The following is a 17603-nucleotide window of genomic DNA, read 5'->3' as shown; positions in this document are numbered from 1 at the left end:
GCATTGGTTGGTAGACAGGTGTGACAGACAAGAGACTTTGCACATGTGAGCCAAAGTGGAACTGGAGAGTTACTGTTATTCATCATCAGTCCGTCAATGTTGAGGTGGAAAAAAAGAAGTCATATAAGCTATTTTCACCCAACAGTGTGTGATGTTCTCTGAAGTGTTTTTCAAACAGGTCCAAATTCATATAATACTGTCACAATTATATGATTAACTTTTAGCCAAAAACATCCACAGGAAAACTTAAAGATTAAAGTCTGAATTTATATCTTCAGAATGACTTTCACAGACCAAGGACAGATGCTTTGAACATATGGATGATAATTTATTATGCCTTAATCATCATTATCTTATGTTTACTAAAAAAGTCATATAAATATGTCTGAAAGGCTTTTAAAATATGTTTGTCCTTTAGCTTTAGAAAGTGAGGAAGGTTTAAAATTACTTTGATGAAGCAGGACGTTAAAAAGTCTAAGGATGGCTTGGATCCTTTCAAATGGGTCCCTTTCTATCCATGCTGCAGTTTTTACAAAGCATTTCTATGACCACACATTCACAAAGGGGATGATTGTTCACGCTGTAAATATATCTATTGTTCATATTCTAAATATCTCTAGTTTTTTCTCTGTGCTCTGCCCAAAATTAAGGAGCTCGCTGAAGTACAGCAGTGTTAAACTGACATCGATGGAAAATCAGACTCCTGGCCATGTAAGGGTGACAGAGTCAAGATAATGTCATGCATAAATGTTGTGCTAATGAGTTATGTGTGGGTTCTGTATGTGAATAAGTGTATTTCAGAAAGGTTTAGCTTGCTGAAAGACAATGATCCCTCCAAAGTGCTGTAAGTCAGGGAGTAGCTTTAGCTCAGCTTCTCTCCCAAGGTATCAAAGGAAAAATCATATCTGTGGGAGCTGGAGAAGGAGGCTATTTCTTTGTTTTACAGCCAGTGTTTGCTGAAGTATATTGGTCTCCAGTTCAGGGAAATTTTTCTGTCTTGCTTTTGCACAGTGATAATTTATTTTGTTGTTATAACAGTCCAACCTTCATAAAAGAGATATTGCTCAGTACTTATACTAACAACTCTACTAATGAACCTGATACAGGCAAAAGTTTTCAGCAAGAGAGTGACTATTGAAACTTTGATCTCCACTGGAGACTCCAAAAACAAACTCTTCAGGTTTCAAATTTACTGGCAGTCTGACACATCACTGCCATAAACACTGGGACAAAGAGAAAATATTTTTTTATATGTCCTAATATAGAAGGATATTAATTATGAGTTGTGACTGCCTGCAGAGCAGCTGTGGTTCTTTTAATGAATAGTGTTCCAATGGCTGAAATAAAATGTCAAGACTGGCGGAGATTTGCAATTGGAAAAGCTATATAAGCTATTTATAAAAGAAAATCAACTGTAAAAAAATACTTGCTAAACGTTTCTGGCTTCTGTAGTGCAGCTGTACACTGAGCTCCTTAGTCAAATGTCTATTCTCACCACTGGTATAACCTCCCAGAAGTAACTTGGTCTAGCGTTTGAGGTCATTTAGATTAGAGTTCTCTCTCCTGAAGCTGAAGAATAACTTTGTCTTTTCTATAAAATGATCCCCAAAAATATCAACCATGCTGATGTTTTCATTAAACAGTGGTAGCACTCGTACTTTACCAAGGGATTTTCCCAAGGAATTTTCCCCAGGGTGATAGGAAGGTATCGGGACAAAAAAAAAAAAAAAAAAAAAAAAAAAAAAAAAAAAAGGCTTATAAACCAAATCTGTTTCAATATTCTAAAATTTCCCTGAGACTAACCCAACTCCTATGAAACTGCACCATTTCGGGCAAGCTGACATATTTCCCCAAGACTGCAGCGAGGCGCGCGGCGGTGCCCCAGCGAAGGAAGCGCAGAGCGGGCAGCAGCGTGACCTTGCGGGCGCGGCGGCAGCGGGGCCGGGCGCGGCGCTGCGGGCACAGCGCGGCCCCGCAGCGCTCGGGGTCCCGCGGCCGGAGCCCTCAGCCCGCCCGGCCGCAGCTCCGCCGCTCCCCCGGCTCCGCTGCCCGCTGCCCGCCGCCCTGCCCCGCCGCGAGGTGAGTGCCCCGCTCCTTCCCCATCCGCCCGCCGGCCCCGGGAGCGCCCCGGGCGCGTCCCCGCTGCCGCAGCCGCCCGGGCGCGCCGTGCCTGTGAGCCCCGCGGGACCCCGCGCCCGGGGAAGCTGCTAGGCGGTTCCTAAGGAATTTCCCGGGTAAAACACACCGGAAAACCCCAGAAACAAGCAAATAATAAAACTCCCCAATTACGTTAGCTTGTCTTTATTGATTGCCCAATTGAAAATGAGCTTCAAATGACATGTTACGGAGAAAAGAGAGGGTTTGGGAAGGACAGTGAGCACTGAGGGACTTTTAAAGAGCTGGAGAAATTCATCTTCATTGTGGAGGAAATTAAATGTTTCTGGTGGTTTGTTGTTTTTGTCTTTTTGTGTTGTAATGGTTTGGGGTTGGGGTTTTTTTTTGGTTTGTTTATTTGTTCATTTCCCAGTAAGTCACCAACAGACATTTTATGATGTTAGCCACAGCTCAACACTCTGTTGGAAAATATTTTTGTTTCAGAGTGGATAAAGCATCAGGAGTGCAGTAAACATTTTAAACTTAGAACTGCAACAGATACAGTAAATCACATGTTGTTTGCGTGTTGGAGCAGGAATCCCTGGAGCTGCAGCAAGTTCAGTCCCCACAGCAAGTTCACCCTGGGACAGTTCCCAGAGCATCTTTGGCTTTTGCAAGGCACTTTTTATGGTTCATTGCGTTTTCCTGATGGCACATAGATCTCAGTACTGGCTGATAGGTAAAGCTGGGCACATTTTAGGCCTCTGACTTGTGCCAAATGTAGGGGGTGAGAAAAACTAAGGTGCATGGCTAAGTTCCTTGGCGGTGGATGGGAATGACAGATAAATTCAAGTGAAGCTCTTTCCCTCCAGATCTAGCTCTAGAGGTGGTTTGCCCTCTCTGATGGCAGTACAGGGAACCAGCACCCTAACACAGATGCTGCAGTTATATACCTCACTCAGGTGACATCTAGCTCAGCTGCCATCACACCATGTCCTTCTCTTCTGCAGACAGTGGTGATTGATGGTGCACAAAGTACCTCCCAGTCTGACAGCTGTCAAAGAGAGGACCCCTGTCAGCTGGAGAGAGCTGTGGCTGCCTCATCTCTAGACAGCAAATAGAATGAAAATAAATGAAAACCTTCCTTTCCAGTCTGTTTCTTTTTTATTATTATTTTTTCTCTTTTTACTTCCTCTCTGAGTTCATAAACTGAGTTATTGTAGCTATTACAGAAATATTAGCTGGTTACTGGTGGGATGGGAGGTGTCCCTCAGTCTGTATGGGAGGGATGTGGTCTCATTTAAGATGTGGTTCACAAAATGGAAAAGTTTGTGTAAAGGGAGTTGCCTCTGTTCCGCTCTTTTTTGAACAGGTGCCCACATTACAAACACCAGCACAGCCTGCAGTGTTAACAGAGAGGTTAACAAATTGGCTGATCCCAGCTATTCTTTCCAAATATCCTTGTGCTCTGAAATGTAACAGTTCTGCTCAGTGAGAGTAAATCAGTAAGATGGTAGCCTGCCTGCGCTGCCACATCTTCTGTGTGTAAAAGAGTTTCAATTTTTGCTTCATTTTCTGTATTAGAAGCCTTTATTTATGTTAAAATGTTTCTTCTTCCTTAAACTCCTTTCAGAGCTTTTTGCATAATTAAGGCATAGAGAGAGGCATCCCATCATCAAGTTTTAAAGGATCTATTAAGTTTGTCTCTAAATTAAGATTGTGTCGCACCAAGGGGATGGAGCAAGCGAGAACAGTTCTGTGACCAAGCCAATTTAATACAGCCATATCTGTGTAAAGCAGAGACTGGCAGGAGTAAGCGCCTCAGAGTCTAAGCTTGTTAGTTAATTAAGTTATTAGCAAACTTTAAAAGTAAGCTGTACTCTCAGGAAATGAAATCACTGTAAAAAAAATAGCATGATAATAATCTTGCTCTTTACATGATTTTAAGAAACTATAGAAACTATTTAAACTATAGAAACTATAGAAACTATTTAAAGAAACTTTCACTGATGTGCACACACAGTGCAACTGGAAATTTTCTTCCAGTTTACTTTCAGTGTGGGTCTTTTTGTCATTAATTGTAGCCTATAATTGCTTTCATCATTAATCTTATCATAGTCTTTGTGCAATTTCTTTTGAAATTAATTATTATTTAAGTGCATATAATCATACTTGTTTATGGGTACTATTCAGAGTGTTTTAGAAACTGGAAAACAAAAGTCTTAATCTAAAACTTTTCCAGATAGCTGATCACAAATATAATATTTTTTATTTGTTCTGAGTGCATCCTCTACCAGTGTAACACATTTACACATGCCATATGTATTTAATGTGGTACTGCTTTTCTTGTTTGCTTTCCAGACAAACATGTCAGAACTGTGAGGGCCACTTATCATCACATTTTCCTTTCTCTAACTAAATTCTGTTCTACTTTTCCTAATTCCTAACCTGTTGGTATGCACATTGATAAGACACAATGAAATTCAGTGATGCTTTGAGGTTGTGATGTCCTCCTTTGTATTCCTTCAGCAAACACAATCAGTGGTATAGCATAGATGACACTGTAGCTAAAAAGAGATGAGCAAGGAAAATGGAAGAGATGCTGGCTCAAAACCACTTGTATGATATTATCTAAAGAGAAATGAACAGTTGGGAATTTTCCAGGTGCTGGAATTCTAGATGCCATGGCAGGTATTAGCTCTCTGGATTTTAAAGTGGCATCCAGAAACATGCTGGACAGTAATAATAGTAATAATAGTAACAATGGTAGATTGTTACTTCTCTGTTTTCCTAAACACCAGGTAACACTTGATTTTCTAGACAGAAATTTATTTCTCCTCAGATTGAACTATTGCAAGTTATTCTGCCACAGTTATGAAAAATAAAGCCAAAGCAACTAAGTATGGAAAGTAGACCTAGCTCAAATGAACACTCCCATGGCAATAATTCCCTATCTATTGCTTCCCTAAGCAATACTTTCCTTGCTTGTATACATTTCTTAAGTGTTACCAAGTGTGCATGGTATTACAGCTCTCTGGTAAATGGAGACAGGATATTAGACATAAACACAGAGGTCACTCAGCACCGGAAAGAGCCGCCAGGCACGCTCTAGCTGGAGGAAGGAACCAGCTGATACTGGAACCAACTGCTGCAATCAGTATCTATCTATGTACATTTCAGGCATGAATAGCATTCAGAGTCATGTGAAAGAGGGTGATGTGATACTTTGGAGAAAAGTACACCAAGGGCATATTAAAGAGAATTAAATTCACTTAAGAGAATTTAATGCAACAATTATTTTCTCTTTTATTTAAAATAATTCAATTAAGCTTAGATCAGAATAAATCAACATCTTTGACAGAGTCAGGAGAGATTGGACGGACTAGACCTCCAAAATACAGTTCTGGAGGCCAGTAGATGCCAAGAAGGGACACAAGAAAACACAAAATTATATGACTGCAAAAAAGATGCCAACACACCTAGGGAGGTCATAACTTAAGCTGTCTGGTTTCCAAGAATACACATTTGAGTAGCACATGGTTTCTTGTTTCAAGACAGGCATCAAAGTAGCAGTTCTGATATATTAGCAGACAGGCAGACTGAGGATGTCAGTAAATGCAGCAGTCTTTGATGAGATGCTCTCCTCAAATGTGGCATGTTGATTAATCTGCTAATTAAAAGTGAATGTATGGAGTGACAACGATCCCAGTCTTGTCTACCCCACAGCTCTGCCATTGCTGTCACTGGCAGAGCACCCTGCAGCACATACTGTTCAAACTGACAGAAGGAGTTTTTCTGGCATAGTTACACCACCTCCCTAAGTGATGTAAGTTGAGCCAATATAAGCTCTCTCCTTCTGGCAAAGTTACGTCCACACCAGGAGTTCTGCAAACCTAGCAATATCTGCTGGGGACGTGAATTTTTCACACCGGCAACTGACATAGCTATGTTGGCAAAACATTATAATTTGGAACAGGCCAGGGAAAAAATGCATTTATCACCCCATCCTCAGCCATTTGCAAAGCATTAAAGAGTCCTTAATGCTTAAATTTCTCTTAATGGTTATACTTTGCAGACAGAAATTCTTATTTCAGTGAGAGGGACTGTGTGTTGTTATATTTATTAAAAATGCGCTGCTTCTTAATTCTTAGTGATTTCTATCACTGAGGTGTCTCGTGATGGCATCTAGAGTATTTATAAAATATGAAAATAACTCAATGCAGTTTGAGTGTTCTACAGAAGCATAACACTTCCAGTGACAGACTGAATCCTCTGGCTGGAGTCTGTGTCTCCCATCCTCACCCTGGCTAGGCTGGAAGTATACAGCATGCACAGCCATGGTACCTGGCACTGCACCACCCAACTCTGCGTGTGTCCTTCTTTTCAGAGTTATGGTCAACATCTGAAGTGGACAAAACATGCACTTTTTCTTTTGAAAAGAAAGCAATTTTTGTCAAAAGAAAATAATTTTTTTGTCAGTAATCTTATCAAAGTAGGTGAAGAAGCAAGTTGTTTATGCAACGCAAGCCAGTGACTTTTTGTGCGTAGCTCAGGTAGGCACCTTCAGCCTGGAAAAAATGCAGCTGTCTCCTTGCAATCTCTAATTGTCTCATCACTAGTCATTCCCAGTTTCCACAGAACACCAGGAGCAGGGGGGGAATTGTGAATGCTTGCATTGGCATTTCCCTTTCTGCTGCATCAAAGGTCACCACTGCCTTGCTGGGGGTTACTGTCTCTCCCCTGGGCTAGAAGAGATGGAGCTGGGAGAATTGTCTAGCCCATGTCAGCCAGAAAGAGATGGGTAAGCAATAATTCACTGTTTAAACAGGCTTTAAGTAAGTTGGCTCATTTTGAGCAGCAATTCTAGCAATAGTTCAGCCAGAAAATCAGGAGTGGGAGGGTGTGTATAACCTCTAGGAAGAGGGTGGTGACAAGTAGTTGGCTGAGGGCTGCATATGGAAACCACTTCTAGTGGCACAGCAGCAGCCAAAGGAGTATGACTATACTGACTGCTAGCACTGCTGGCAGCTTGCTACTGGCTTTATCTGGATGGAAATTGTCTAGATCCCTCACTCAAAAAATGTCTATCACTGTAAAAATGAGGAAGGGAGTAGAATTTCTAATATTCATGGGTTATCTTGTATCTATCACACAAAAAAAAAGAAAAAAAAAAGAGGAGGAAAGAAACTTAATCAAAAGGAATAAAGTAAGGGCAAATGTAGGCAGGAGATCAAAAGGCATCTCTGCCAGTGAAATCCATTAGCCTTGAAGTAATCTCCTAAGGGAACTGAAGACATTCCCATTGCTTGAGATATTTAAAACTAGGTTAGACAAAACACTAGGAAGTGTACAATGGAGGACAATCCATAATCAGCAGGGAAAGGGATTAAATAGTCTTAATAAGCCTTTAACATACATTCTGTGATTTCAGTGCCAAGACTTCACATGTCCCTCTGCTCTGTCTCCTCCCTGCAGCTGCCATAATGGGAGATTATGAAATCACTGTAAATGTGAGCAATTAACTATTGTAATAGAATTTGATAATGTAATGGTGCTGCATTTTTATTCCTCTTAGTCTCAACTAAGACTCCTTTTACAGTGGATTTAAGTTGACTTTTTAGTAGAGCTATTGTAATCTTCCGGTACAGAGATTTAGAGTGATGTGTTTCTAATAACTGCTTTGGGTTTCAGACAGTGATTTTGTTTTCAGTTAAATACATCCTTTTTCCCCCCTAAATTTCAAAATTCCTAAGTCGTTTATCTAAAAATCCCATCTTTTAATTCTGTGTTTAATCACACATCATTGTCCCACATCCTTCTAAATGTTTCATCTTTTGAGAGCTCAGAAGTGCCAAGAGGTTTGTCTTAGTAAATCATCAGGTAAAAGATGTGCTTTGTGGCATAAAGATGAGTTAGTATTTATATCTCTGTTCTGTAAATGTTAAGTCACTGTGGAAGTATTCAGATTGACAATGTATGTTTATAAACTCTAAGAAGAATTTATTGCTTCACAAATACCACTGTTTGCTATGATCTCTGATAATTTTTCACATTTCCTGTTGTGTTGGTTTGATACTGTGTCCTTAGGTCCAGATGACTGCTTGAATCATGTTCACACTGAAATGTGGGGTATTTTGTTTAGTTTCACCAGGGGAGAGGCCAGCACTGTGGTTTAGAGAGGTCCTACCAGGGGAGACAGCTCAGTGAAATCAGGCTTCATGCTTAAGGTAAAATGACTTACAGTGACTTGTAATTGACAACTTTTGAAGTCCTTTTAGTTTACACTGTGATGGAATTCCTGTGAAGAATTGCTTTGTATGTACACATCCAAAAAGCCAGTCACATTGCAAATGAATTAAGTTTAAATAACACGAGATATTCTGTGGTTTCTTTGTGTGAATTTTGCATGAGAAATATTGTACCCATAAATCAGTGCTAGTCAGTTTTGGTCTTTTGCATATTTAACAAATTTCTGTAAGTAATGCATGGCATTCAACTTGGGTATAAAGCTGTCTTCAGACATCTGGGAATTCATAGCTAGAATAAGAATCCTATGCAAAAAAAAGTTGTTTGAATCAGAAAAATTGTGATTTATAAATGACTTTTTAGCAGAGAGGTTATTACTGTTCTGTGGAGCTACAGCTGGTAACGTCAATGATACATGTGGCAGTGGGGAAGGAATATGATGGTTGAAAAGTGGGCTCCTTTTCTTTTTCACACCCAAGTGGTGCTTGCAGCAGCAGATTCTCTTCTGTGCCATCATTTTCAGTGGGATTGAGCAAATGTTTACCTGCAAAACCTTGAAGTGGTACACACATAAATCTAGAAGAAGCCCTGACCATAATTTCAAGATCCAGATTGAATTTTCTGTACGTAACATCATTAGGAAGAAAGCTTTGTGCTAGGTAATTGATTTTTTAATGTCTTGAGAATTAATTTTCACCAGGAAAAATTATGGTAGCCTTTTTACGAATGAAGTAAACAACTATATTACACTGTGGAAGGTGGACCCTGACATACTCATTCATCTTAAAAAGATTCATTCTTATCAAACCACTTCAATTCTAGCCTAACTTTTTGGATGACAAAGCATTGCTCAGGGGTTGTGAGAAACTTATTTTATGTTACTTGCCAATATTTTATTATTATTGATCTAAAATAGAAATAAAGGTCAGTGAATTTAGAACAAGGATGAATTTGGCCTTTAAGCTGCGTCTATAACAATATGATTAGCAGCCTATTTTTCCCTTGCACCTTAAAACTCAGTGTAGATTGATATATTGGCAGTTGTTTTTAATTTTCCTCATCCTATTTTTTTGACAATGAAAAAGGGAACACATGGCTTATACTTACTCTGGTAAATTTAAAAGTGCTAGCAAATGCTCTCTGGCATTGAAGAGCCTGGCATGGAGCATTCCACATCTACACAGTTACATTATTTTCTGAACAATGACCACCTGCAAACTGCCTTTCTCTGTACTGTGCCAGCTCCCAGACTCTGCCCAAAAACTGCCAGGAGAATTCAATCTAGCCCAGAGTGAAATCACTGCAAAGACTATTCTTGCCATTTAACTGTATTTGTGCATACTACTGAATGTCAATTTTTTCCATGTTCAAAACTAGTTATGATCTACTACCATGTCTTTAGGATTTGCTTTGACACATTGGATGTGAGATCACAGATATGTTTGAAGCTTTTTTTTTTTTGTTTGCTTTTTTTGTTTTGTCTTGGTATTTGAAAATCTCCTAAAGATAGAAACACTAAGCCAGAACACACAGATGTTTCTTGGCAACACGCTTGATGTACAAAAACAATTACAAAGAGGCATAGAGTCATAACTTCTGCCCTGTTCATGTTCAGGTAAAAGAAAGTGCAGCAAATGCATGAATAGGTAACATTTTTCTAATGTAAATAAGCTGTTCTGTTTCTGTTTAGGTTCTCAGGCATGGAGGCAGAGGATTTTCTACTTGTCTTAGCAAAGTGAAAGCTGGTTTTTCCCAGATAAAGCAATTACTAGAGAATAAACATCAATGCACAACACCACCTGGAGTTATCCAAATTCTCTTCTCTTAATTCAGAGAATTTGATAAATGTTGACACAATAAAATATTCTGTCTCTGTAGTATTTGGTTGTGTTGAGATCCACTGTCACCCTTGGCACCTCTGAGGTGACTCCAACATGAAGACTTTCCAGGATCTAGGAATCCCTCCTCACCAGGAGAGATGATCCTGCCCAAAGCCCTTTCCTGCACCTACAGTACCTAGCTCTGGAGACTGCCCTCTCTGATATTACTGTTGTGCCATTTCAATGGTATAGTAATTTACTAAGAAGTCAAATACTTTTGTGGTTCAAGTCAGGATCCTTGATAAAATTGTGTTTAAACTCATTGTGTTTCAAAAATGTCGTGATGTGAACTTTAAAGAGTTTTCCAAATAGCTTGTTGAGTATTATTTTAAGTAAATATACCTTCACATTTAGCCATTTGACATTGTTGTTGTCAATGTGATAATATTTCTAGCTTAAATCTGTGCTATCTAGGCTAGAATTTCCTCTGAGTTTTAACAAGAAAAATAAAGCAGGAGTAGACACAACTTGTGTGACTTCTGGAGAAGAGCCCCTAGCACTGGCATAACTGTATGAATACTTGGGAGTTGCCATAAGTTCAGGTGGCTCCAGGGTACAATGAAGAACCTGTCCAGACACACATTTATTGCAGCTGGATGGTTTTGCTTATAGAGCTGGAATCCCAAAACATCCATCTGGAAAGCATACTGAAAGCTTAAGGAAGCATAAGCAGCGTTCCTGATGATTTTAGGAAAAACTGTCTAAGGAAATTTGGTAAGACTCCAACTCACGTTTGCATTTCTTTAACCCCTTTGGCTTAAAATCCTACCTGGTTGACTAAGCCAGAAGGAAAATTAGCTGGGCTACATTCAGACATTTCCCAGCTATTTCATCTGGGTCCCTCAACCCCAGAGCAAGCCAATCAACTCATCATAAGAATAAAATAACAAAATGAAGAAACTGGATTTTAATCATGGAGAGTTCACTGTAAACTTACGAAGCATGGGCAGAGTAACTGGATGGATCATAGCTATATTTGCTATAGGAACTGTGTGTGCAGTTAGAAGTGAGGTGATCAAGCAGCACCCTACATTGCAGGGAACTTTCAACTTGAAGAAGTCACCTGTGGTGCCCAGATGAGTAAGGCTACTTTGGGCATTGTATCTTTCCTGTTGATATGACACAGCCATCAGGATTTTGATATGCTGGGACAGATTAGATCTGTCTTGATAGGGCTATGCAAAGGATGGACCCAGGTGGAGGGACTGGAAGGGAGCTCTGGGCTTCTTCTATGCTTGTGTCCCTGCCTGACCTTTGCCGTGTGGCTGTTCCATTTAAAAACAAAGGATATTTTGTCCTGGCATTCCTGCAAGCCTTATCTGGGACTAAAGAATCAACCCACTACATCTTGTGCTCTGTATTTTTATTTTTATTATCATTCTGCAGTCCTCACTATAATCACAGTAGTTATCCTCATTTATATAGATGTCTCTTTTAAAAATGTGACATTCAAGTAGAGTAAAAACAAAAGACGTGAGAAGATGCGAAACATATTGTTTTATTTTAGCTGTGCTGGCTGTAGAAGTAATGGAAATTTTTTATGTGTTTTTCTCTCCTGTTAAAAACATGCAGATTTGAATACCTTAAGAACACAATCCTAATGGAAAAGGTGTTCTTTTCATGTAACCCATTCTTGGAGTAAGAGTAATTTCAAATAAGCAGATTATCAGTTTTATTTTATTTTTGGTAAAACCTCCATGCATACAAGATAATTGAAGGTGTCATTTTAGAATTTTTATCATTTTAGCACAATAAAATATGGTAAAAGGTAGAAAAATAATCTGATGATGTCATCCATTTAGTGGAATAATATTACTTTAAATACAGGTAACGAAAATCTTTGTTTCACTGAAATCAGTGGGAAAATTTCAATGGTTTTTAAACAGAGCTGTGGCTTAGTTCTTCTTCCTACTCTGATTGTTTTTCAAATTTCACTACTTGGATTTACGTTTGAGGGGGCTCTACAAATTTATACACATATGTGTGTGTTTGTGGAGAAATGGGCTTGAAGAGAGTTATCTGTTTGCTTTTTTTTGAGAGAGCCATTACAATGACAGTGTTTGTCAGGGTATACCACTGTTACCTCTGATTTCAGTGGCTGGAGACAGACGGGCATTGTAACTCCTGTTAAACAAATACCGAGTTGACAGGACAGCTTCCAGGCTGGAAACCAAGCTGTATTGCTAAATAATCTAAAAATCCATCTGTGCCATTCGGGAAAAGACTTGGGGTGAAAGGATGAGGTTTTTGGTAGCATCATACTGGTTTGTCTCCACTCCCACCGGGCTGATGGGAGGACTGCCCACAGCTTCAGAAGAGCAGGGCTCAACAGTACTGCTCACAGGAGGCACATCACACCATTTGCTCTTTCTACTTATTCCAAAAATTAAAAATGGCTTGACCTATGCATAACTTTGTTGTGCTTAATTTGCCAGCTGGTGAGTGTCACATGTTTAATTCGGGCAATGTAAAAAACAATCTCTTCAGTAGCTGAGATTTTCACTGACAACGCAGTCACTGGGCTTAGACAGCCGATTGCTGCTGCTGTAGAGCTAAGTCCTTAAATATTATCAAACTAATACCCTTGTATGGTCACACTGGATACAGATTAGTGAAAGCCATAATCCTATTTAATTTAACACAGTCCCAGGGATTTTCCTCTACAAAGAATTTGGTCACATGCATACTGCATAATTTGCATAGTTCTTAAATATATGGACCCTCTCTAGGAGCAGGGCTGTCTGCCAATTTAATGGCAGTTATTAAATCCCATTGTACTTTGTACCACAGTCCAGATGCAGGTATATGCTAGAAAAAGCTCATGGTTAGTTAGAATTTGTTGTGGCTCTGAGCTATGCCACAGCTGGTTCTCTCAGGGCATCTGTTTCAGCCTCAGAGGAGGGTGCTAACCCTCAGCAAAGGTAATGTGACAAAGGACTGCAATTAATTTTAACCACAGTGCAGCCCAGCCAAGATCCAGCTGTCCAAGGACTCAGACATATAAAAACTGACTGTGCTTGCACTGTCACAGATTCTGGGGTTTGTGGTTGAGCAACTCATATCTCAGTCATAGGAAAGGTCTGATTTTTATGTGCTGAGCACAGTTAAGTTCATTCACCTTCAACAACATGTGATTTCTTTGACACTACAGCAGATTAGACTTGGAGAATTAGGGCTACTCCTTTTCATTTCCAGAATTTTTTAATTTTTTCTTTTATTTTCTTTTTCGGTTGCCTTCTTTTTTGTCCCCCCATGCAGAACTATTGTCTGAATGGAAAAAGGAGACACTGTCCCCTTGTCAAGGTCTCTTAGCTAATATCATTGCTTATCACAGGCCAGCTGCAGATCGCTGGGACCATGCGCTTGGCAGTCACAGACACACTGCAGACCTCACAGGGCACAGACAATACAGCTCCTTTGGGTGACCCTGGGCAGAGCTAGGGGAGTCTAGAGGAAAGGAGATGTGCTGAAAGCACTAAGCTATGTGGTCAGCTCTGTGTCTAAACAAGTATTGAATCCCAGCAGGCTGAAACCACAGGGTGCTCTGCCACCTAGTCAGGAGCTTCTTTTCCAAGCACAGCATCAGTCCAGTTAATCTTGCAGGGCTCTTCATTCAATTTTTTTTTTCCTGTTACGCAATGTTTGCAGCCTTTTATAGGCTTTAGGTATTTATTGCAGGGAAATGATGGTGAAATTTTGATCAACAGATTTCAGGGTAGTCAAGCAGCTCCAGACACAGGGAGCAATCTTCCACCTTTATTTTCCTGGCAATTTCCAAGCATGTTGGGACAAATACATGGCCTGGCTGATTTCCATGTGAGAGAGTGGCCTTGCTCTCTTTAAGAGGGCTTGGTATATAAAAGCAGCTCAGACACAGAAACTTCTTCACCCTCTCTAGCACCATGCTGGAGGTAAAAGATTTCCCCTCCAGGAAGCAGAGAGAGTGGTTTGAGCTGATTAGGTTTCCAGGTTATTTTCAACAACTTAGGCACCAGCTGAATGGCTGTTGGCTTAAAGAACAGAGTAATTATTAATATTATTACTACTATTACCATTAGTAATAAAATAATGCTTCTTCCAAAAGTGCCTAAGGAGCAAGCTGAGCTTAAATTTCATCTTGCTAAGTACCCCACAGTTTTGGGCTGTCATTCAAGAACACAATAAATCCTGCTTCAGGGTTCCCACTACTGGATCAAAAGCACCAGAGCCACAGGAGCCAAAATGCTGATGCTTTATGAAATAATGCTTTCCCCAGCCATCCATTGTGGTACCAAACCAACCGCAGCCTGTTTTCTCAGCACTGGCAGAGTCAGCATAAGCCCCAGATCAGGCTGTGATCCCAAAGCTCAGTTGTGTGACCTCCTCTGGGTCAAAACCTCACTGATCACAGGTCTATTGTTACCTTTCACGGCGACACAGTCTCAGAAGACCCAGTGGTTTTCTCCTGAAGAGCTTGCCAACTACACAGACAAGAAATGTGTCAGAGTAGAGGTTTAATGGCAAAGTGAAGGGAATGGAAAGATGGTGCTTGGAGGGACAGTGAAGGAATGAAAGATTGTGAGAAGAATACACCAATGGAAAGGTGAGGGAGGGGGAGGACACAGAAAAGAAAGGAGAAATAAGAAAAGATAGATGGATGGAGAAGCTGTTAAAATACCTAGCTGAGAAAGTAGAGACAGAAGAAAGAGACAATACAAAAGGAGCTGGAGTGCCTCGGCATAGCTCTGGGAAATTGCTGTGTTGTGCATTTCCCTAGCTGGGTTTCCTCCAATATCTTCCTGGGAGAAAAGCCCAGAAGGCACTCCTCTTGCTCACAGGTAGCAGAAATACCTCACTGAGACTCAGAAACAAACCCTTGCCACATCCAGAGCTATAGCTCCTCCTTTTACCTATTCTTCTTGCTGGTGTTTGCTGTTCTTACAAATCTCTAGAGAGATCAATAAGGCATAAAGGACAGCAGCTGCCTCAAGAGTTTGCTCATCACAAAAGGATAAGCTACTCTGTCTTCTAAAACTGACACCTTATCAGAAAAGAAGAACCTGATGACTTTTAGCTCTTGTTACAAATATTTACATGTATAGTTGAGATTTGTCAGTTTTACTGCTCTCAGTCATGCATAGCAGAGTTTGCCTTATTTGCACTTTGTTTTCACATGTCATACATCTTTAATCAGACTGGAGCATGGACTAGGTTAATTTTTTTCCATTGATGGTTCCTGCGTGTAGACTAGAAGAATTGTTATTGCTTTGGCTTTTTTGCTGTCACACCCTGAATAAATTATAGGAAGTAACAATTAATTTTCTGCCTCCTAGTTCCTTCAATTTGATTATAAATTTGGATTAGTGACATATGTTTTGGCTGCTGCATCAAGATCCAATATTAGACTTCTTTTTATTTCTTCATAATTTCATGTGAAAACTAGAAGACAGCAATGTGTATGCATCTGTATGATGAAACCTATTCTCATAAATAAAGTGATTGTAAAATGATATATACTAGGCACCATCATACAGTTCTGTCATCTGCAATACCCATCTTTGCCCTGTTCTGGATTTCCCCTCCCTTACCTTCTGCCCCCATCTTCTGCCCCTGACTGGGGACTGTGCTGCCCCACAGCTGTAGGAAGCTAGAGCTTCTATGAATGAGAGGTGTGCAGATTGCAAATGCAGTGTTTGAACACCACAGTGCCACCATGTTTTCTTTAAAGCCCCTGTGATATTGCTGGAAATATCTGGGTTGGAAAAGACTAAAACGCTGTAGTCTGTATCTACTAGAGGACAGATTTTCCTGCATACCTTTTCTTATCCTGCTGAGCTGTTGATTTTTGTGTAGCTTTTAATGAGTTTAGGCCTGCTATCCCTGTTTCCAAGAAGCAAACAAACAAACAAACAAAAAATTAGTGGTGGCTTACCTGGCATCTTTTAGGCTCTAAAATGTGAATAACCACAAAATGCTGAGGTAGCACACATTGCCCAAGGAGAACATGGCTCCTGAACTGTCCTGGCAGGCAAGCTGAGGAATTGGCTTGTGAAGAGAGGGGAAGAAGAGAGAGGGGATCTGGCAAAAAAGCCACTGTATGTCTACCACAGTTGAAATATCTTTGATTTATTAAAAAGAAGGGGAAGGTAGCAATCTAATTTAGAAAAGCTTTTTGTAAGATTGTGTAATTGTAAAAATCTGAAGTAAGCAAAGCCAAAGAAAAATGCTTTAATAAGTAAATAATAAGTTCTTTATTACACTTGTTAAAAAACATGCAGAATATTACACTGCAAATAGTATCTTCTAAATCTGTGAACTAGTAACAAGATCACTGGTCATAATCGTTGTTTCCTCTCTGCTTTTGAGAATGCCTCAGTGTATGATAATTTCTTTATCTTAAAAAAGTATCTGTTTTACTGGAAACAGTAAGGAAGCATTAGTTGCTATTAATGTCAGTTGAATGTTCCACAATTTTATTGTTTCTGCTCACTGAAGTAAACTATGAAATTCTATTCCTTGAAATATATATGGATTATTTTGTGGTAACCTAATTTATTTTACAATCCTGCTTCTGTTGGAAATGAAACTATACTGCAAAAGTTTGAAAACAAAAGGGATGGGCATGTTAAGAATAAACTCAGAAAAAAACACTGTGATCAGGTTATCTGTCATTGTGAGATTTGTATCTATATGTACACATATGTAGTGCTGTCCTCAAGATTTACGTGGCTTTATGGAAATTCTTAACCCTTGCTCCTTCCAGTTTTTGAGGATCTTGTTTTGTGTGGTGGCCCTTTACCTTCCCTGAGCTCTGGTGTGAGTTTTCGGAGAGATGGACCAGAATTTGCAATTTTGCGGGCTTCCTCCCTTCACCTCCCTCCTTCCCACTGGGACTTTCCCATTTTCCTCCTAGAAAGCCTATTTTATTAAATAAATCAAGCTTAGATTCAAAAGCGTACCGAGCGTGCTCGCGGAGCCGGGAGGGCAATAACGGAGCCCGTGGGGTGCGGGGCAGCACCGGAGCTCTCCGAGAGGAGCACGGGATCAGCTCCACATCCCACTGCTGCTGAGGGAGAGCGTGGGGGGAGGAAGGCAAAGGGCTCCCTTCAGCCTCTTCAGCTTGTGTTACAAAGCCTGAAAAAACATCTGGTCTTTACAGAATCGAAAGGAAAAACTTCTACATAAGAATACAAATTGGGAAACATATTTCTTCACAAGCCCTTGAAAATGAGTGTCACCCACCACATATATTATGTCCACCACATATATTATGTCCCTGAACTGAGCTAAATTGAAGCCAGACATATATTTCTCTTTGATGACTCCATCAAGGTATGTTTTAACTCCTCTCCCCAGTTCTTCAGTCTCTCAAAAGATACATGTGTAGATAAGGGAACAGCCTCA

The 17603-nt window shown here is 40.1% G+C and overlaps 1 long non-coding RNA gene across 2 annotated transcripts; it reads left to right on the top strand.

Moving 5' to 3' along the window:
* Positions 1-1965: 1965 nt before the first annotated feature.
* On the top strand, positions 1966-10196 carry LOC121351981. 2 transcript variants are annotated; one of them, XR_005954868.1, is made up of 3 exons: positions 1966-2079; positions 8237-8321; positions 10031-10196. It is a non-coding gene; the product is annotated as an uncharacterized LOC121351981 (long non-coding RNA). The 2 variants fall into 2 exon arrangements; XR_005954867.1 differs by lacking the exon at positions 1966-2079 and adding an exon at positions 6832-6895.
* The last annotated feature ends 7407 nt before the right edge of the window (positions 10197-17603 follow it).

This window comes from Pyrgilauda ruficollis, unplaced genomic scaffold (genome assembly GCF_017590135.1).
Source record: "Pyrgilauda ruficollis isolate IOZ18807 unplaced genomic scaffold, ASM1759013v1 scaffold18, whole genome shotgun sequence".
NCBI lineage: Eukaryota > Metazoa > Chordata > Aves > Passeriformes > Passeridae > Pyrgilauda > Pyrgilauda ruficollis.
The sequence above is the reverse complement of the archived record's forward strand: the minus strand, read 5'-3'. Positions and strand labels throughout refer to the sequence as shown.